Below are 22,342 nucleotides of genomic sequence, written 5' to 3'. Positions count from 1 at the left end.
GCACTTTAAGATTTACTATATAGTTTGTTCATTTGAATATTTTGTTCTGTATTGAACGTGTAGTATTATTACTCTTACTATATTTGTTATATTGTTGAATTTCGGTGAAAGACCCATGTAAGCTCTAGGGGGGTGATTTATGTTGGTATAGCTACATGTACAGTCATAGATTTTCTGGTTTTCTAGCAACTGATCAAAATTACCTGCTCAGTTCTCAGGAGAGTTAGAAGGAGAAAACAGAGGAATGAAAGCGAAAACAACAAAAATACCATGACCTGAGATTTAGGCTAGCACATGGTTTAGAAGAATAGGGTTCATGTTAAAATTGTTACAAGGTAAAGGGTAACTGTAGTTGTTACTTGAGGCAGTTACAAATTATCCAAACCTGATGATATGCCTGAAAACCTATCTGAAATGGTGATTTTTGGGCCTCCAGTATATCCTGTGTTGGTGTAATGTTGTTTCTGCTTGGAGCTCACATATGGCTAGATGTGCTCTACACTGCTGAAATCATTCTGTCAGACATTTGTTGGGATAGAATTAGAAATAGTAGGGTAAACCAGCACACAGATAGCAAATGAACCATAGCTGTGGTTAGGGTTTAGCCTACATAGTAATTTCAGGGAGAAAAAGAATCCTGAATTTGCTTGTTTTACAATTTAAGTATTGGATCAAAACCATACACTGTCACAGAATCATAAAATGGCTTGGTTTGGAAGGAACCATAAATACCATTCTGCTCCAACCCCTGTGCCCTGGGCAGGAACACCTTCCACTAGACCAGACTACTCAGAGCCCCATTCAGCTTGGCCTTGAGCTCTTCCAGGGATGAGAAGGGATCTCTCATCCACAGCTTCCTTGGGAAACCTGTTCCAGTACTTAACCACCCTCATATGGAAGAATTTCTTTCTATATCTTTTCTAAATCTACTCTCTTTCAGCAATTACCCCTTGTAACAGTCAACCAGCAGTTTGCTGAGTTAAGTTAAATTCCCCTTTTCCCTCAGATACTACTTCACATTGGTTTTTTTCATTACCTCTTTGTCTCTGTAGAGGCTGCTGCCTCAAGGGTCTCTCATCTATTAGGCATCAGCTTTTCTCCCTAAAATGCCAAACTACCTTTCTGATTAGTGTCAGGGTGTGTTGGTATCCTCCTGGAAAGCAGAAAGACAAAGATTTTCCTTTATGGTAGCAAACCAAATTCAGATACTTTTTCTAATCAGCTAAATACTTATAGTGAGACAAGTAGGATTAAGACTTAGGTTTGAGCTTTGGAGCCAAATCCCCGGTTGCTTGGAGGCTGGGAAGAATGCCTGCAGAATGAGCTTTTTGGGGCTTTGACTGAGAACAGAGGAATTGATGTACAACAAACAACAGCCAGAGCTAGGGTTTGGGCTTCTCTTGCTTCCATCTGTCTTTCAGTGCCCCAAAGCATAGAGAGACCTCTCCGTTGCTCTTGTACCAGAGGAGCAAAAATAATAGCAATTTTATCTACTTCTATGTACCCACACTTGTGTATGAAGGAAATGCCTTGTCCTATGTGGGTGTCCAGGGACTGCTTGCTTCTTGAGGGCAACTAAATGTCCACACCCCAGATTTTTTTTAAAGGTCTTCAATAAAGAACTAATTTAAGTTAGCTCTGTTCTTCTCATTGACAGCTATTGGTAAAACTGTTGTTGTTATTTAAATTTTACGAGTATAAAAGGAACGATTTTGAATTCAGTAATTTCATTTTAAAAAACCTAAAGACAAACCAAAAAACTGCTAGCTGAGACTATGGGTTACATGTAGAGGCACCTAGCAGTGGTGATGTTATTGATGTCCATGCTTTCCCTTCCTCGTCAGTTTCACTGATGATGGTATAGATTTTTCTGATCTAAAGGAGTTCCACTGTAAAGCAGAGTGTTTAGTGTGTCTTTGCAGTAAGGTTTTTATTTTTCAATTGCACTTACATTGATAGCACAAGTTTATGACCTGGTTAGTATGGATTTTCTGCTTCAAAGCTGTCATACCTGTTTATCTCTGAAAGCAGCAAAATTGTGCTTAGAGTTAATGTAACAGTTGGAGTGTACATTGTCTAAATGGCAGGAACAGGTATTTTTGCTGTCTTCCAGCTCTACAATGCAAGAGATCTGAATGTTGTAAAAGACAGTAATTCAAGTAGGAAAGAAGATGAACAATACAGGAAAATTAGTGAAATTACATTCCTGAAGGAGGAGGGTAAAATATGTTGTAGGATTTCTGTGATCTCTGATACGTTCTGGCTGTGAAGAATAAATTGCAAACATCAAAGACAGTTAATTTGTTTTGATAATTAAATGTTTGTTTACACTGACTGTAACAAGGTTTCTGGTCAGAGCTGCATCTACTGACCCTTAGAGAAAAGAAACCAAAATTGTTTGGCCCAAATTCAGAGGTGATTGCCATAGTGATACAGTATTCACACTTACCAGGTTTTTTGAGCTGATCAAAGCATGTCGTGAGCAAAAGGGTGTTCAAAAAAAGAAAGAAGGTGGTGTAGAAGTATCCCCAGGGTAAATATGTGTTTACAGAATCATTTGCTGTTGTCTATGTACTGTCTTGAGAGCAGTGCCTTGATAATTACAGCTGAAGTCCTAGGACCAAGTCGAAGACCTCTGAACTGCTCAGTCTTGCTGTCTGTGATCCTGCCAAGAATCCTCCACAACTTTGCTGAGATTTGTAATGTTACAACACATACATATTGCCAGAAGTGGGTCTCCTGAGGCAGTTTAATGGTCTTGACCAAGACCAAGGATTTTAAAAACTCCGACTGATCCTTCTTGACTTTACTGGGGAATTATAATTTTGTTCCTCTCCAGAGATGATAGTCATTACTAATCTGTATTCCCTCATGTTCTATTTTCAGACATCTTTAGTATGGAGGATTTAAATGAATGTATTTTGAAGTACGTTGCAGTTTAATTAATTCAGTCAAAGCATGCTGCTTACACAGTTCTCAGTTGTACAAATCTATTGCTGAAATTATTCTTTTGTACTCAAAATTGTGTATTTTTGACATTTCTTGTTAGTTATGTAAAAATATTTCTGTATATAGAGAAGAAAATTGTTTTGCCTCTTACTGCTTTCTGTCACTTTTTTTCACTTGTATGCTTAATGCTTTCATATTTTATTTTGGGCATATGCATAAATAACTGTAAGATTTCAGTGATCTTTCTGAAACCATTTGAGATTATTTAATTCTTAAATCATTCAATAATGCCCTCCTTGAAAGAGACGTAAATTTATTTTAGTGTGAGAACTAAAAATTCAGAGCACAAGTTTGTTGTGGTTGGAATGGTTAGGAATATTTTAATTCCAGTTTTCCAGGAGCCACTATTTTGCCACTACTATGAGCTGGGGGTTTTTTTATTGTTGTTGGGGTTGGGTTTTTTGGGTTTGGGGGGGGGGAGTTTTTTGTGGTGTTTGTTTATTTGTTTGTTTTTGGTTTGTTGGTTTGGTTTGTATTTTTGGTTTTGGGTTTTTTTTTGGGGGGGGGGGGTTGGTTGTTTTTTGAGGACTAGTCATTTTCTGATGTGGTGAAACCTTGAATTATTGTTTTAAAACAAGCTGTTAAGTAGAATGGCATTGTCTTTTCTGTACATAATTGACCCATGAAAATACCTGAGAAACAAAAACTACAAAAAGAAAATAAACATAAACATTCTCCAGAAATATAGCGAAAGTCTTTAGAATTAACTCTCTGTACACACACTTGTTTCTTGTTTTTAATGCCCACCTCCATAGTTTAAAACACTTCTTTTATCTGTCTGTCTTTTATCTGTTTATGAAATAACCAGGATTGCCTGATTGAGGTGGTTTTGTCTAAGCCAAAACGTTTCTTGTATAAGGCATTTGCAGAATGCTCTTTTCTGAGACACTGGGGTAGAGACATGTTAAGATATCTAGAGCAATTGGAATAGTATCCAGCAAGCAGGGAGAGAGCCTAATAAGAAAGTAACTTTCTTAAAATACTACCTGAACTGGGTGTCCTACCTTTTAGCTTGCACTAAGTAATTAAGATTTTCCTGTGCAATAAATAAAGCAGGCAGTAATACTGGAGAACATGATTCATATCAATGCAGGGCAGTGACCTTTATGATTCAAGTGCTGCATGTTTGTATGTGATGGATTATTTCCCATATTAGTAGAGTGAAAAAAGTTCAGCATCTCGGTGTTTTGGGGAGAACTTTCAGCTTGACAATGATTTAGCAGAAATTCTTCTGGAGTAATTTCTCTAAGTGATAAAGACATGTCCCCAAAGAGTGCCTGAGAGGGGATAGATATTCTTGGTTGCTTGAAAATAGCTGTGCTCAGCTGCTCAAGTGCCTCATTTTGGGACTCCATGCCTCTACAACAGGCACTTTTTCCTTCCTCATCTTCTCCAGGTGCCCCTCATCCCCCCAAGAGAGCTCCTTCTGCACCACTATGTTGCAGCAGGTACACTGGTGGCAGGAGGAGGTGGAGGTCCCTAGGTAAGCTGTGGAGACAACAAACCTCTCAGCCCGTGCCACTCTTTCCTGTCTTGAGTTCAGGTTGAACCATCAATGACAGGCTGAGGATGAGTTTTACCACCTCTGCAGATATGTTTGCCTCTAGTGCTAGTGCAGGATCCTTGTTTTACCTCCAGTAGTGCTAGAAGTTTTATTCTACCTCATCTTTCAGTGACTGAGCTTCATCCATCTGCAGCCAGTTCATGACTGTAAGAATCCCTGAGTTGACCTGTGTCTAAGAGCGTTCTGGGCACAGGATCCACCAGTGATCTTTCAGCATAACAGAAGTTCCTACAGCTTGCTCTCAAAACCAAGTGGCATACATGGAGACAACCACAACTCTGCTCAGATGTAAGTGGTAAAACAGCCATAAGTCAGTGGCTGTGCTGTATAGTGGAGGAAAATCTGAGTTGTAATGGGACTTCTTAAGCCCCCCTTACAGAGACTGTGTTCATTTTTAAAATGGGATATTTTAAAGTAGGTATTTATGCAGACTGTTGGGTTGTGTTGTTCTGCCTTACTGTTAGCGAATGCAGTTTGATATCAAATCATTACAGTACTGCTGATAAGTAACATAGTGTTCATAAATACCGAAGTAGGACTTGTTCCTGGTTTATATTATTATCCTGTCTACATAACCAGCTTTGCCAATTTGCAGGCACAGAACATGGCAACAGTGAGATATACTTCCCATTTAATCAGTGTTCTTCTGCTTTTGATAGGTTACTGCAATCGTCTGTGGTTGACCTGAAATAAAATTAAGACTTTTTGCCATCATGAGTAGAAATTCCACTAAAATCTCCCTGTCTTTTGAAAGAGAAGGTCTAGTGAAATAAATGACAGTTCTTCCAAGAGCCAGTTAATCTGATCTCCAGAGGGAATGTAATCAGAGTTATAATAAATTTAACAATATCTTCCTTTGATTTACTGGGCTTAGGCTCTGTGTCAAGACAGAGAGAAGTTTTGGTGGCTAAGGGTATTGCCTGAACACCCAGGATGCAAGAAGGAGCCACTGAAGCCTCTGTGAAAATCATAGTGCTATAGTTTGAGCCCCACTGTTCTTTTGGGTGTCAGTGCTGCCTTTTTCTGTAAAAGCGATTCAGAGGAAGAGAGATGAAATCAAATCTCTTCCATCATCTCTGGCTTCTTTATTGAAACTTTGAGAACAGAATTTGGTAATTCTGAATTTGGTTCCCTGGACTTGGATTTCTTTCCCTTCCTCACTGAAGGGGAATTGAAGCTGTCATTTATCAGCCTGTGTTTTACATCTGATGTAGAGGAGATGAGCAATACCATCAGCCCCTCCTGTGAACTCTTTCACACTTAACACTCCTTGGGCTGGAGAGAAAGCGTGAGTGTGGGAAGAAAGTGGAGGATGTGCTTCAGCCACTGTTTGGTACCAGATGACAAAGATTTTACAGCTTGGCCGTCAGGAGAGCAGCACTGGAAGCCAGGCTCTCTCCATCAGTGCAGTAACTACCCCAGCCCAGGTGTGTCCCTTCTGCTGAACGTTTAATTAGTCTTTAAATGTGGAACAGCTTTTACAGAGGCGAGGGAGGGTGCCATTTCTGTTTTTAACTGAGATTAGGTAATCCACCGATTCAAGAGCTGAGGAGAGACTTTTGAAAATCCCCTGGAGTCTTGAGAACAACTGAAACCACAACTCCTTCCTAATATTTTCACTACTGAATTATTTGGTTAAGGGAGTGGTTCACCAAGACTTTCTGCTTCATTTATGGGCCTTTTTTTGCAGCCTAAGTTGTTGGTTAAGCTCTGAAAATGCCTATGGCTGGGTCTTCTCTGTGGCACAGATAATGTAAAGGCTGTTTTGTAAATTCTGGTTTGGTATGGGCATGGCTTACTGCCATCAGTACTGCAGCACTTCTGGACATATGCAGAAGCAGGTGTATATGATGAGATACATTTCTGATACTTTAGCTATCTATAGCATAGACAGCTCCAGCAATCACTTGAGGCTCTTTTGCAGCCAGTGAAGATGAGTGGATGTTTTTAAGTTTTCAGGAGCTCCTCTGGAAGGTTACCTTCCAAAAAGAGTGAGAGAAGCAGCATGAAAAAGCCCTAAACTTTTTTTTATTTCTGGTGATAACTCTACTGGAAAAAAGATTGGGCATTTAGAACTTGATTCACTTCCTCTAGTGCTTCTTTGTCGATGAGATGCAAATTCCTTCACTTCTAACCATGATGTGGATTTTCTCCTGAAAAATTAAATTTGGCTCAGTTTGGTCCAGTTTTTCAGAAGAAATTAGAGCCCTTTGTTTATATGTGAGAACACCTACAATGAGAGTTGGTATTGTTAAACTAGAATGCATTGCCCTTGTGTCTTTAATTACTTGGTCCTTGACTTCTCATGTTCCAATATAGGCAAGACTTTGTAAAGTCACTTCTAAAATTACCCAGCCTTCTAGCATGAGTCTTTAAAGTTCTGTTAATTGTTCCATTTCTGTTATGTCAAGTTTAGAAATCCAGAAGACATCACTGCATAGGCTGAGCTCATCTTGTATTTATTTCATTAAACTAGATAGAGGGAGCAATGAAGATTTGTCAGACTCAATTTAGGTAAGAACAAAGCCAACAGACTCAAGTCTTGAGGTGTCCTTACTTTGCAGCCTACTAATTTGGGCGACTCAGAATCCTTGAAGACAGCCCTAACTGCCCCTTTGATTTCAGATTTTGTTTGGGTATTACCTGATGTGAAATGCATCCTGCCTGCATCCTTACATGTCCTCATCTCCAGCTACCAGCATCTCTTTCATTCTTGTTCCCCTGATTCTGTCCCCACAAAGTTTTGTGGCCTCTTGCACTGTGCTGTGCTTCCTAGGTGAGTGGTGAGAGAGGCACTAAGATCTCACTTTGCCTCTTCAGCAGCACGTACTGAACCATCCTGCTGAGAGATAAGTCCTTTTCCATACATCTGTGTTTTAAAGAAGATGAGTTCTTTATCATTAGATCCCTGCCTTCCTCCACATGAACTGGAAATGTAGGATTTCAGGTAGGTGCTGTGGGGGATGGAAACCAGAACTTCAGCAGGAAGGTGTCTGTCGTGCCAAGCATTTCTGCATTTGAACAGCTGCTTTTCTGTCACCTGAATGACCTGTGACAGCCTGTAGAAGTGGCTGACTACTTCACTCATGGGGCAGAAGGTGTAAGTCCCTACCTCTGACCCTCCCAATAATAGTATACAGCAGTTCTGGTGCCCTTCTGGTCTTTATCACACAACGGGAGATTTTTTTTTTTTTTTTTAAACTAAAGCAGGTCTTCAAGAAAAAGTAAAATTTCTGAAAGGATTTTATATTGAGATAATTTGAGAGGTGCTTTTGTTAGCACAGTTCATGTGATTTGTATTACGCAGGAGGCCAGACTACATGATGGTAGTAACTTTTTCTGACTGTATTCTGTGTGAGATCCTGGCTCCACTTACATGAAACCTAATTTTATTAGTGCCATTGTCAAGGTAAGCCTGACTATTGGTAGGGACAATCTCAAACATAATTTAAGGAGGACAAAGAAATGGCACTTTCCAGAGAGTAATTCGTCCTAGGTCAACGTTGATGGCACTTGATTCTGGAAAGTTTGCTTTTCTAATCAACTTTCTCAGAGGAATTCATTAACTGAAAACCTGTGACTAATGAAAGATGTTTTGTTCTTTTGAAGTTCAAGCTAATTTCCATGAAGGTTACTATTACTAAGCAACAGATTCTGCAGAATGTCTCCTGGGGGGCTGAAACTGTAATGTACAAAGAGTAAAGCAAAGCACAGTACCAAAAATGATGAAATGCTATCCTCAGGCACAGAGGTCACAAATAGTACCATGGCCAGCATCTGTTTTGGAGTCTCCTTCCTTGAAAACTTTTTTTTGACCAATGGGAAAGTTCCTGCAGGGGCAAAAGATCAGCACAAACTGTATCACCATCCATGATGAATGTAATTCAAGGTTCAGCCTCTACTCAAATGCAGAGGTACACCAGAGCATGACCAAGGGCAAAAAAACCCACAACAAAACCTAGTCCCAATAATTCTTTGGAGAAAAGCAATCGCCTGTAATTTAGCAATAGTAAAAGAGGAATGGTTATTCCAGCTGTAAGAGCAGAGGGAAATGAAAACTCCTGTATTTCTACAGGAGTGATTTCTTGAGTCACAAAAGGTAGCGTCATCTTCTATGCAGCTTTGTGTCAGAGTAGAAACATGTATTTGCACATTGCTTATTTAAAAAAACACACCTGGATAGTCAGCGTTCTGAGGATAGAGATTTTATTCTGTCCTCTTAATTTGCCTTTATCCATAGGCCCAGCTAAATACAAGGTACAAATGATAAAGGGAGGGAAACCCCAAAATCCTCAATTACTTCCAATAACCTTTAAATGTTTGAGTGAACTCCTTTGGTCTTGTTCTTTTTTTTTTTCTTGTGTTCAGTTTGGTTGACTCTAAATGTTGTAGTTTTCTAGCATAGGATTTGCATGAGGTGAATTTCAATATTTGTTCAATAGAACTAATGAACTTTACAATATCATGCAACTTAACCCACTAATCATGGTACATGTGCAATATGTACAATCTGTAAATAAGTGAAATATTCTAAATATTTGAGTTAAAATTATCTCCCCAAAGGTAAGAACAGAATATGCAAAGCAGTTGTTAGGAGAGAAATCCAAATATTTTCTAACTGCTCTGATCATTACATTTATGGTTTCTTTTAAAAACATATCTTCTGACACCGTGAAAGAAAGATTATTATCCAAAATTTTGTGAAGTGACCATTGAGGCATAAGAGACACTAATTTTCAGAGCAATTAAGTAAGCATAACCTCTAGTTAGATGCTTCTTTGTTGAGGTTCTGAGGATCAGCAGGTGTCCACACTTCTAAGCTATGTGAAGTATGTTCTTTGGACATGTCCAGGAGCAGCTGTGTCCTCCTCTGGCTGTGATGGAGGTGCATCAAAGCCGTGCCAGTGTCCAGGCATTTAATGCAACTCCTGCCTACAGAGGCAATACAGTTATCTTATGTCCACTATTTTTCTCAAGAAGTCAGGATTTTAATAAAACACGTATTGATTACACAAGGACTTAAATTCAGGTCTCTCTTCTTCCACAGAATGCCCTTGCAGCTGTCACACCTTGTAGCAATAACTGGTTTTGGGCTTAATGAGTATCTCAACTCACTCTAGTATTGTCCCAGGAATACTCTGCAGCTCATGTTTTGCTGGCTGTTCTGGGAGATGCCTTATCACGTGAGAATGATACCACTATGAACCACTATCTGAATCCTCAGACAGGTAAATTGAAAACAGAATTGGACTGACCTGAAGCTGCAGATAAGAGTTATGCTCGACTTCGGGTCTACTCTCGTATCAGACCTGAAATGGCTCACACTTTTTCCAGAGCGTTCTATACCTTGTATATAACTTCTACGTTATATATGCATTTTTTTTGCATTTTTTTCCAGATGGCTGATTCTGAATGTTAAACCTTACCCAATTTAAAGGGATTTAGATTTTTAGAAAGGGCAGTCTGTTTCCCCGTGACTTCTCTGTGAGAGTGTATGAAGTAAAATAATCAGGGACAAAATGCCTGGGAATCTGAACCCATTATATTTCTCCCACCCAGATCTATGTAGAAATTTTGAGGCTCAGTTTAAAGATCACCACTGTCTCTGCTTCTATTATGTGTATCAAGTGACTGGATGTTTTTTAAAAATGAGTGTACAGTTAGAAATAAGTTCTCTTCTTTAACTGTATTTTCATTTTATGTGATAGGTTGTAAACCATTTAAGCAAGGCTTTGGAATAAGTAAGTTATAGGAAGTCTGATTAATTGATTATAGCTTTCAGTCTTACAGCAGTAAAAATTTTGCAGTTTTGCCACAGGTCAATTGGATATCTGGAACGATACTTACATTTTATAAAAATGTTGAGAAAATTAATGGGTTTTGAAATTTTGATACTAGCTCTACTTTAAAACTGGTGTTAGAGTGACATAGAGCAGTTATTGTTTGTACTGGCTTCAGTACATTTTGTCATATCCAAAACTACAAGGAACAAAGAGAAATACGTAGTTAAAGTAGGGGAAAGTGCATAAGTGTACATAATCTGTAAATGGGGAAACCAGAATTCCTTAATTCTGCTGCTGATGAGGTAATTATTCTCAAGAATAACTTGGCATGGAAAATTTTGGGTTATGTTTCTGCACTTGGTCATAGTTTTCTGAACTTAGGCAGACCCCAGTGTAAAAAATATGACACTCTCCAGAACAAAATAATTTTTTGGAGGAGTGTACTTAGAGCACTGTGCTAATAATACCAAGATTGTGGGCTCAATCTTCTTATAAGCTCTTAGGAGTTGGACTTGATGATCCTTGAGGATCCCTTCCAAATCAGAATATTCTGTGATCTATGACTGTGTGTGTATGTGTACTTATATATTGTCATCAATGTCATCACTGCCATTTATGTTTACAGTCATATCCACACTAAGCTCCATAAAATGAATCCTATAATTTAGAATTGGTCTTCAAAGATAGATACAGCCACAGTGGAAAAGGAAAGGCTCTACTGCTACACATTTTTTACTGCATTTTGAATATGTGAAAATACTGAGATTACTATAGTCCTTTGTACTGGCCAGTTGGAGTGGAAAATGACAAAGCTGTCATTCATGGCAATGTAAAATGCACGTCTTGCCCAAGGAAGGTGATACCATTTTCTAAGAACCTGGTTTGCAAAACTCAAGTTATTTTGGGGTGGAAGGTAAAGAGTCTATATTATCATATCAATTGCTATCAAGTAATATGATGACACAGGCACTGCACTTCGACCCCTAGAGCAATCTTCTGATTGAGGCCTGCCTAGACAGAGGGCCTAAAAGCAAGCACACTGTAAATATAAACCTGAGTAAATATTTCTGACACTGAAGTATAATGGCTCTTGTAGAGCAAAAAAGCCTGGTATCTGTAATGCATTTATGACCTATATATCACTTTTCTTATCCAGACTTCTTAAAAATGTCTTAGCTAACAAGTCTCAAGAAATCAAATTTTGATATTTTTTTCCAATTAACTTAACTAGCCAGTGATATTTTAATGTAACTCATTTCCAATCAGTGATATTTAATCATAGGTTTCTATATGAACTGTGCCTCAAAAAATAAGATACCCTGCTGAGCTCAGAGTGCAGTAGAAGACTTTGGTTTACGACTGTCTAAAATAGCTCCAGTAGAGAGTGAAGCTGGGAAACATCGACCATTTTTAAACCTTCAGGGGATATATATCCAGTTCTACCACTTTGAAACATTCATTTGACAAGGCAGTGAATTGAACTTGGATTTGTTTTCTTCAGTCAATGTAGGTTGGTGGGTTTTAGAGACAGGCTGGATGTTTCTTAAATTCTTGCTGCACCAGTGTCTTGGATGAGCATGATTTTGTGCTGGATTTTATGTCTTAGAGTGAAATGCACATTGGTTTAAGAGGTTAATATTTGAAAGTTAATAATGGGACTCATTATGGTTTCCTGAACTGTGTGTTTCCTTTCCATAATAGCAATGTGAGAAGTAAAAGAAACAGTAAAATGTCACTTTGTTACTGCATTTACTGGCCTGGGTACATGTCTTTTAATGACATTTGCTTTGAATGTTTTCAATAATAAACTGTAGCTACTTGCCAGCTCTAAAAGGCAATGTAAGTCTAAGAGATTGAGGCAAATTAATGCATCTTCTTTTGTGTTGGTTTGTTTTGTGTTGTTGTTGTTTTAAATTTTTTTTTTGGGGGGGTGGTGTGGTTTTTTTTTTAATTTATGTATTCTGGGAAATATCAATAGTTACTGTATTACAGATTCATTTTATCTAACTTTCAGCACTAAAAGATTAGGCATCTAAACTAAACTACTCCCATGTGCTCTCTAGGTATCTTCAGGTGGTGAATCATCTGTTCTATCCAAGAAACTTATTTTAGGAGGATGATTCAGAAATGCCCACCTGCTTCCAATGACTCTTGAGGAGGATAAGCTTAAACTGAGGGAGTTAACTTTTGCATCTCCAAGGTGTGGTAAAATAAGGTTAAGATTTTGCTTCTCTTCGTCTGTGACTTATTTATTACTTTTTTTTTTTTTTTTTTTTTTTTTTTTTTTTTTTTTTTTTTTTTTTTCCCCAAACGGAGAGAAGCACAGAATTACATGGTGATTATCCCATGGTAGTTATTTAATAGTTTTACTGAATCAAGACCTATGTGAGCAGGCAAAGAACGAACCTGATATGGCATTCCCACTATCTTTTGAATATATACACTAGTCCGCTCTACTCAGAGGTATAAAGAGGCAGTAAGTTGCTTTAGTTCAAATTTTGACTGGCCAGTGGTATCTTATAGTTGTTTTTTTTCTTGCTTCTGTGTCAGCACAGCAGCAGAAATAATGAGCACCTTGTTTTTCTCCTGTATGACATTATTTAAAGCTTGCAAATGAGCCCTCAAATTTTTAGGTGAGAGTTCCCAGACTCTTCAGTGTGATTCTTATGACAGGCCTTGGACTCACCCTCACCCTTTTTTCAGGACTCATAATATTTTACTTTCTTACAGTATCTCAATCCATTAATTTTACCTGTAGCTAACTTACTGTATCTTTGCATCATTATCTTAAGACTTTGACTTTCGTTTGCTAAAAAAATAAGTCAAACCTTCTGTTCTGGCAGATATTTCAGCATTATAATAATTATAAAGATGTTGCTACTGTCATATTCTGTGTCTAATAACTATTGTTAGTGACAGGTTGTTTTATACCACTCCCTGCTATGGTACAATTATATGACATTATTTAAAATATTAAAAAAAAAAAAATTGTAAAATACAACACAGAGGAAAACTTGTCTAAAAGTTTCTCTCTTAGTTCCAAGCTGTGTCCAGCAGCATTTCTTATCCACTCTCTCTGATGATATTTTTAACATCTTCAGCAAATCAGTCTTTCAATTCTACCTACAGAGAATTGTCCTCACAATGCAGGACCTAAATATAGCTGCAACACAGCTTGTGATGTACCATGGTACAAGAGTACCATAATAGTTACTGTAATGTACTCTGGGACTGTGGTGCACAATCCAGGTTGCTTTAACCTAGTGCTGTTTTAAATAGGAGGAAGAAAATCTGTCCAGAGTCATAGCAGATAGTGTAATCCCCAGCAAGCATGTGGGGTAAGCAAGGTGAGTTTCCAAGGACTCTTTCTAAACTTGAACAAGCTGCTATCAAGATGTTTGCAGACACATCAGAAGGGTTTCCTGCAAGGTGTGTCCAGGGCACTGAAGAGTTCTTTATCTGTTGATTAGAGGTCAAAATGGGGGTCAGTGACTAAGCAGGAACTTTTTTCTTGCTAGAGATGCTAAAGGCCTAAATGGTTTTAGCCCTTGGAAGAACTGGCACATTTATTTGAAAAGTGTGGGAGCTGCAAAAAGTCAATTTTTTGGTTAGCTACTTGTGCACAAGGAGGCAGTTTCTGATGTCAATGTAGCTTTACTGTCTGAGCAAAGATAAATTGTGAAAATGGACATAAATATAGATTATATTATGATTACCCTGCCATATGGGAGAATCATAATAAAATAGTTAGGATAATCAGTATTTCTGTGGGCATAATCCTATTAGTGAATGCCAGCCATGGAAATGTGTAGACAAACCTATTGCTAGATAATTGCTGCATGACTCCCACTAAAGCCAACAAAGTCACACAGCTGAATTCATAACCTTACTGACAAGAATGCAGTAAGGAAAGTTTCTAAATTCCAGACATTTCCATTTTTACCTCACTTCTTACACTGTGTCATGGCATACATATCCATTGGTCATAGTCTCATCAGGAAATGGTGACTGTGCTTCTAATACTCAGGCTGAAGAGAGTTTAATAATTTTTTAATGAATTGGATTGGATATGTTTCATAGCTTCAAAGTAGATTTCTGAAGCTGTCAAATAACATGTGGTCCTTCCAAACAACATCAATTTATTTTTAATATTCATTTCATATATAGATTCTGTAGCCAAGTAGAAAGTACAGCAAGTGAATTTGAGATGCATTAATTTGCAACAAACACAGTAATTTTATTTTTAACATTTAGAAATGCCATTGCCTTTGAGAGAGCTTGGAACTTGCAGAAGTGAAACAAAACTCTAATTAGGATTATAGGTTTGAACCCCTATGACGGATTTAGATTAGAGGCATCAAAGACCAAGATTAGGAGGTCTTTCAGCAACCACTGGTGTTCTCAGAAACTGATAGTGAGTTCCAACTACTCTTACCAGAAGAAATCTTAAAATGGAATTTTCATAGGGTTTTTCCCAGACCTTGATAGAGCAACAGAATCAACTCATCTTGTTTCAACCCTTTAATATGTTTCTACTAAGAAACATACTTGTCACTGATCACAGATTCTTTAGTTGCACTGTAAGGTCTCTCAACTTCATTTCACTTGTGATATCCATTGCAGAGGGTCTGATGTAAGATTTCATATGCTTATGAAGCCAGTTGAGACACTGAGTGGATTAATTTGAAGATTATGGTAACCTTTACCCTCTGTAGCTTTGCTCCATGCAGGGTGAAACTGGACATTTGATGAACATTCAAAACTTCCTATAATATCCCACAGATATCTTATTTTCTAATTAGAGAATCTGATATTGGAGAAAGACTGTTTGGAGATTTTTTTCCTGCATATTCAATTATCTATGGCATTATATGAATACATATATATATATTTAATATACTATGGCTTTTCGAAAATATAATGCCTTAAAGCAAATTGCCCAGCATTTAAACAATGGTCAGAGTGTTTACACTGATCTGCCACACATTGATTTAAACACTATTGCAGATAAGCATTATTTTTTCCAGAAGTATTCAGTAAGTCTCTAGGGAGATTATTTTCAGAAGAAATATTAGATAGGGCTCCAAGGCGATTTTCTAGTCTTTAGAAAGCTGCCAAACAGGAAACAAATTTTATTCTATATTAAACCTGAATACATTACTGTCAAAGTGGTTATTACTGGTTTACCTCAGTGTACTTCTGAGTAGAAATTGGCACTATAGATTCTATCTGGGTGGGTGCTAAAGATGAACAGATGGATGCTTTTGGCCACATTTTATCTTAAGCAGTGAATGAAATGGTAATGACGTATTTAAGTACGACAATTTCTGTAACTGAAAGTCTAAGAAGCAAAAAATGTTAAATCAGTGCATCTGTCTTCCTAATTTATAAGCTATTCTGGTCTGCCTCAGGATGACTGAACTTTTCTGCTTTATGTGCTAGTCTAAATTTACTTGTTTTTAATATCTCCACCTAGGTTAGACTTGGAAAGCAATAATTATTCCTTTGCTTGAAACCACAAGCAGTGTTTAGCATTATGCTGGAGTGATTTATCTCCCTTAGATAAAACTGAATATTTTGGGTGAATGCTGGATTGTCCAAATCAAATAAGAAGCAATCATATTGTCCTGAAATTTGGTGGGGGTGGGTAGTGTTTTTGTTTGTTTAGTTGGTTGGTTGACTTTTCAATTTTTGTTTGCTGGGTTTTTTTAAACAGCAAGCGAGAGTACAGGACTTCCCAATGCAGTAATAAGAAATACAAATACTGCTTTGGAAGGGAAACACTAAGTAAAATTTGCAGAATGGCTGTGCAACTTTAAAGTGGAAGGAACTTTTCTCTGTTAAGATCAAGATTAGGCATAAAAGATTTTCCATGCCTTATTGGTTTATTTACTTTTAGAGCTGTATTTTAACAAAGCAAATTAATGATAAAATAAAACTACAAATTTAGTCTGTTACACTTTTTTTCTTAAAATTGAGTTAATTATCAAGTATGGCTGCCATCAGTCTCCCAAGATGTCTATTAATGTATTTTTTACAGTAATATTCATGGAATAACCTTTAATGGTTGGTGTCTGGATTGCCAGTAAAGGCTTTGTGTGTAACTGTTTGTCAAAGTGTCATACAGATGATATAGATGATGCAAATCATGAAAAAACCAGTGAGATTGCTAAATTGACTAATCTCTGCTTTTGATATTTTTATCTCCCATGTGTTTCAGTTCTTAAAGAGATTATTAGTTTTGTTGGAATTGGCAGTGACAGAGGGTGACACCATCACCAAAATAGTGGTGGTGAAAAATATCTCCTTATTTTAGCCATCTGAGTGTGTGGGGTTTTTTTCTTAAGGTCCATCTGCTAGTACTGGCTCAGAAATCTTATTTAGATGCATCACAATGCCCTTCCATTCCAGAAACTGCATAAATGCAGTACTGAATCACAGTCTTAAATCTAAGTGGGTGGAAAATGCATTTCATTACACTACAGCCTGAATTCTTCAACTTCCTTTCTCTGTCTTCTGGGAAGCCTGAGGGCTTTGCTATTCTAGCAGTGGAATTAGACATAAACCTTAAAAAGCCTTCTTTCCTTGAAGGGAGCACTACAGTTGCCTGGCTTTTGCTCTGGTCTCCACTTGCTTTAGACACAGCCATTTATCTCCAGGTTGCTTCTGCATGCAAAGCTTGGCAGAATTAAATCCCATCTTGCTGTTTCATGGACTTCGCGTGTCTCCCCAGCGCTGCTTTCTTTACCAACACTTCTCCCTCACCTTGTCTGCATCACCTTTCCAACATCAGTTGTATCAACTCTGCCTACTTTTAGTGGCAAAGGTTTGAGAGTTGCAGAGTTCTCTCGTCTTTGACTCACTGCTCAAGGAGCAGGCACCCATCTGCGATGGGAAAAGGCTGTGCCTAAACTTGGGACATCTGTTCAAACTTTGAGCAGCCTGCCCTCATTGTCTGGAGCTCAGTGTCTACCCCCTCAGGGCAAGGGAAAGAGTTGTTCAGAGTTTTCTGTAGAGCACCAAGAGTCACAAACAAGTCTCCTCCAGTGGATGGATGCCTTAGTTAACTAAGCAGAAACATCAGGATCAGCTTGCTTATGAGCACTAACATCCCTTGGCCGAGAACAAGACCCATTTTGCAGGTTCAGTGCCAGACCCACAACCTCTTCCTTGTAGTGGAGTAACACTGATAAAGCCAGGCTATCAGCTTGTGATGTGGCAAAAGACACATACTACTCTGTCTTTTTTTCCTGGTTTCCTGTTGTAACAATAGGGGCTCTACATGTTCTCTGTCTGGATAGAACATGCATTTGGACTCTTACCTGACATTTGATGAATTTTCCTAAATGTCCTGGATTCCTGGTTGGCTTGAACATTACGTTGAACACCACAGAACCAGCACCTATGGGGCCCCTGCCACTATCCCACTACACAAGATGTAACTTCATACTCCTTTCCAGACAGTCTCTGAGTAGGAAAAAATATAGTGTTCTTGATGGGTTTCTTTTTTGGCAACTGGAATAGCACTGAAGAAGAAATGGCTCTCCCCAAGTAGCAAGGAGCTGAAACCAAGCATGTGTGGAGCTAGGAAGCTTGCTGGAGCCAGGTCTAGCTATTTTGATGCTGAAGTTCTCCCCTTAGGGTCTAAATGACAGCCAGAACAGACCTTGAGTAACCTAGAGCTGTGCAGGTGCTGTTTGGGCAGGTGGCTACTACCAGCCCAAATAACACATCACATCAGACCTTTTCTCATTCTCTTTTCAGTGGGGTGTTTTTGTTTTTTTTTTTCTGGGTTTCTCACTAGCATATCTCATTACTGTGCAATATTTCCAAGTCTAATTTGAGTGCTTCTTCCTAAAAAACCTCAAGGAGTGAATATAATATGACAGATCATGTAACAGAATTTCTGAAATAAAATGTTGATGCTTACTAAAGCAGCCTAATACTTCCCAGTGCAAGTATTATTGACAAGGTTTACCCCCAAAAAAGAGTGCTTGCCGAGATGCTAGTTCAGTCCAGGCAGTTAACTGGTTTCATTAGAAATCAAAGGATCTCAGATCTTCCCAAAACCATTTAGAAACACTCAACTAAGAGCTTTGTGATTGAAAATAAAAACTAACATTGCTGCTTCATAGAAGAAGTCTGATAGACAGACAGACAGATAGATGACCTGTTTAAAGGGTTAGTCAATTAAAGTGTGAAAGCAATTGGGAAAATCTCTTAAATATGTGCCTCAGTTCATCCAGTTTCTCAGAGAAGCAGAAGACAGTGGTTGTGACAAAAGGTCACTGAAGTAGTTATATGAATTTCCCCTGGGTGCTCCTGAAAGTCAGAGACACATGTCCGTGGTATTCTTCAACTTATCTCCAGCCCTGTCTTTTTTTCTGCTCCTTGTCTTCCTGCAAAATGAGAACAGTTGAAATTACAGATACTGTATAGTAAATCCAAAGATAAAATGGGAATTGTCTTCTGTTCTAAGTCTATCTCTGGCTGCTGCATCTTCATCCAATCAACAAATGATTGCCCCTTTTCTTGTTCTTTTTTAAAAGTATTTTCCATCTAAAATTGCCAGGTGGACTGGAGCTGTGGCCAGAGGTACATTTTTTCCTGACAAAGTTTCAGCATAATTAGACAATACCCATTTTGCAGAAAAGGGCCTATAAAAAATGTAGATGTTTCATTTTTTAAAATGCCTTGTGATATATTCTGTAAAAATCTTATCTCAGAACCAGCTTGACCTAGAAATGTCAGCATATTGGAGACCCTTGCTAGTGTGGATTTTGGCAGTCCAGAGTGTCTCAGCAGGCTGTAACAACATTGCCAAAAGTCCTGCAGAGAAAATTAATCTCTAACAGAGCCAAGTTGCTTTGGAAATAAGCCAGGGGTTTAGTTGATTTGCCATTGTGAAGCAACTTGAATGTGAATAATCTGCCTTGCTCCCCGCTCATGCCTTTATGGCTGTGCACTTGACACAAAACTGTTTCCTGTGTCTGGAACCCATGGCACCATCACCTCCCTTGTATGGCTGAGCAAGTGTCAGGAGGTAAGACCGTGATGATTTTTTGTAAAGGCAGGACAAATGTCACTAGAGGAAGGTTACAAAATTGGGGAGACATTTTTTTGTCATTTTGTTACCTTGCTACATCAAAAGTGAAAAGAAGAAATAGAAGGCCCCATTGGACATCACTGGGCTTGCAGAAGAAGTAAGTACTGAGCAAGTCAGTAGTAAATAAATGGAGAATGTGGCAAGACAATAGGTGGCTGTATCAGCAAGAATATACATGACCTGTGTTCCTTCACATTTCTGTTTCACAGAAAGCTCTAATCATTTCGGGTAAATAGAGCTGTAAGCTATAGATAGACAAAAAGGCATAAGAAGGAAATAATTCAGCAAGCAGAGAAAACAAGCCTGCTCTCTTCAGCTTTTTTCCAATTTTTGGTGTCTATTAAGAAACTAAAAAGGCAGCTGCTGGGGAGTCCTGATCTTCTGGCAATCCAAAGTGATCATTTGATTTGCTTTCTCACTGTTGCAGTGCTGAATCTGTGTTCCGGCAGGAGCTGGGTTTATTATTTCAAGGCTTTTTTAGCCTTCACAGACATTGGTTTTATCCTAAGGCTTTAGTTTCCAAAATATGCTGCAATTGAACATAACATAAATCTAAAAATTATCCAAATTTAGATAACTGTAAACTCTGATGAGAGAGGAGAATGATATAGCCATTTTCAGCTTATGCTAGTTTCTTGTACCTTTGAGTTGCAGAAATAATAACAGTGTTTAAAGGAGTCAGCAAGGGGCTTTATTAAGAAAAATGCCTTTCCTGGCTATGAACACACTATGTACAGTTGTGTGTGATTCATTCAAACTCACCATGTGGTGTATTTTTTTTCCTTATTACATTTGTTACAGTTTGCAACTGTTCTTTTTGTCAGAGAAATCCGCATATTTACTTTCCTGAGGCACTTGTTTCTGTGGACCTCCTATACTAGATTGAAAGTGTGGTCTGACTGATGCTTGTTTTCCTCTGCTCATTTCATGAACTTTCTCTTCTCTTTTCTTTCTCTGTAACAGTTATAGCAAAACCCCATCCCACACATCAAACAAAGTTATATTTAAAGAGAACCACTTGGAAGAAAAAATGTTGACTTTCTCTCTAAACAACATCATATCTCCTGGACTCATATTTTTAAAAATAAAGAGGATAAGCATACAGTGGCCTCATCTTCCCTTATAATATGAGCAGAGTTTGGCTTCTTCAGGGATCTGCTTGGTAGGGTATGGGACAAAACCCTGGGAGAAAAGGGCCCAAGAAAGCTGGTAAAGTATAAGGGTCACCTCCTTCAAGTTCAGGATTGATGCATCCCAAAGAGAAGAGCAATGAACTTCTGGATAAAAGCAAACACTGAAAGGAAGCCCACAGAGGACAGAAGCAAGGGAAGGCACTTTGGGAGGAATATAGAGAAATTCTATAAACAGACTGGGATCAGGTAAGGAAAGCTAAAGCTGTGATAGAATTCATTCTGGCTAGGACCATCAAGGGCAACAAAAAAAGCTATGCCAATGATAAAAGGAAGACTAGGGAAAATTTGAGCCCTCTTTGTAAAGAAAGAGGAGAACTGGTTACCTGAGATGTAGAAAAGGCTGAGATACTCAACAATATTTTTGCCTCAATCTTCACCAGCAAGTGCTTCAGCCACACCACCTGAGTCACAGAAGGCAAAGTCAGGGACTGGGAAAATGAAGAACTTCCTGTTGTAGGGAAAGACCTGAGATCCTCTAAGGAACCTGGAGGTGCAAAATTCCATGGGACTGATGAGACCTGTTTCATCAAGACCTGAGGGAACTAGCAGATGAAGGGGCTGATACACTATCCATCATGTTTGAGAAGCTGTGGCAGTCCAGTGACTGGCAAAGGGGAAACATAACTCATTTTTGAAAAGGGAAAAAAAAGAAGACCTGGGAAACTACAGGCCAGTCTCACCTCTTGTGCCTGGCATGATCATGGAGCAGATTCTCCTGGAAAATATGCTAAGGCACATGGAAAATAAGGTAATTTGTGACAGCCAATATGGCTTCACTAAGGACAAAATTGTTGCCTTTCTGCGGCAGGATTACATCATCGATGAGTCCTGTCTGAGCAATTGACATCATCTCCTTGGAAGTGTGCAAAACATTTGGCACTGTCCTGCATGACATCCTTGTCTCTAAACTGGAGAAACATAGATTTGATAGGTGAACTACTCAGTGGATAAGAAATTGCTGAGTAGCCAAACTCAAAGAGTTGCTTCTGGTCAACAGATTGATGTCCAAGTAGACAACAGCAGCGACAAGTAGTGTTCCTCCAGAGTCAGTAATGGAACTGGCACTATTCGTCCTTGCTGGTGACATGGATAGTGTCTCTCAGCATGATGCAAGTGACACCAAGCTGTGTGGTGCAGTTGGCACACTGGAGGGAAGGGATGCCATCCAGAGGGACCTTGAAAGGCTTGAGAAGTGGGCCCAGGGGAACTTCATGAAGTTCAAGAAGGCCAAGTATGAGGTCCTGCAGCTGGGTTGGGGTGATTCCAAGCACAAATAAAGACTGGGCAGGGTAGGGATTGAGAGCAGCTCTTACTAGAAGGACTTGACAGTGCTGGTGGATAAGAAGTTGGACAGGAGCTAGCAATGTGCACTTGCAGCCCAGGGAGCCAAATGTATCCTGGACTGCATCAAAAGGAGCATGGCCTGCAGGGTGAGAGAGGGGATTCTGCCCCTCTTTTGCTCTGAGAGACCACCTGGAATGAGGTGACCAGCTCTGGCACCCCCAGCTTAAGAATTATATGAAAATGCTGGAGCAAACCCAGAGGAGGGCCACAAAGGTGATCAGAGGTCTGGAGCTTCTCTCCTACAAGGTCAGCCTGGAGAAGAGAAAGCTCTGGGAGGACCTTACAGCATATTCCAGTACCTAGAGGGGCCTTACAGGAAGACCGGAGGGAGACTTTTTATAAG

The 22,342-nt window shown here is 38.9% G+C and overlaps 1 protein-coding gene across 1 annotated transcript in view; it reads right to left on the bottom strand.

The window, feature by feature from the left end:
* Positions 1–22,342, bottom strand: part of FHL5 (four and a half LIM domains 5) — a 98,646-nt gene that overhangs the window by 24,657 nt on the left and 51,647 nt on the right. The gene's annotated exons all lie outside the window — the stretch shown is intronic.

This window comes from Sylvia atricapilla, chromosome 3 (genome assembly GCF_009819655.1).
Source record: "Sylvia atricapilla isolate bSylAtr1 chromosome 3, bSylAtr1.pri, whole genome shotgun sequence".
Taxonomy (NCBI): Eukaryota; Metazoa; Chordata; class Aves; order Passeriformes; family Sylviidae; genus Sylvia; species Sylvia atricapilla.
Note: the sequence above shows the minus strand (reverse complement) of the source record. Positions and strands in the feature narration are given on the sequence as shown.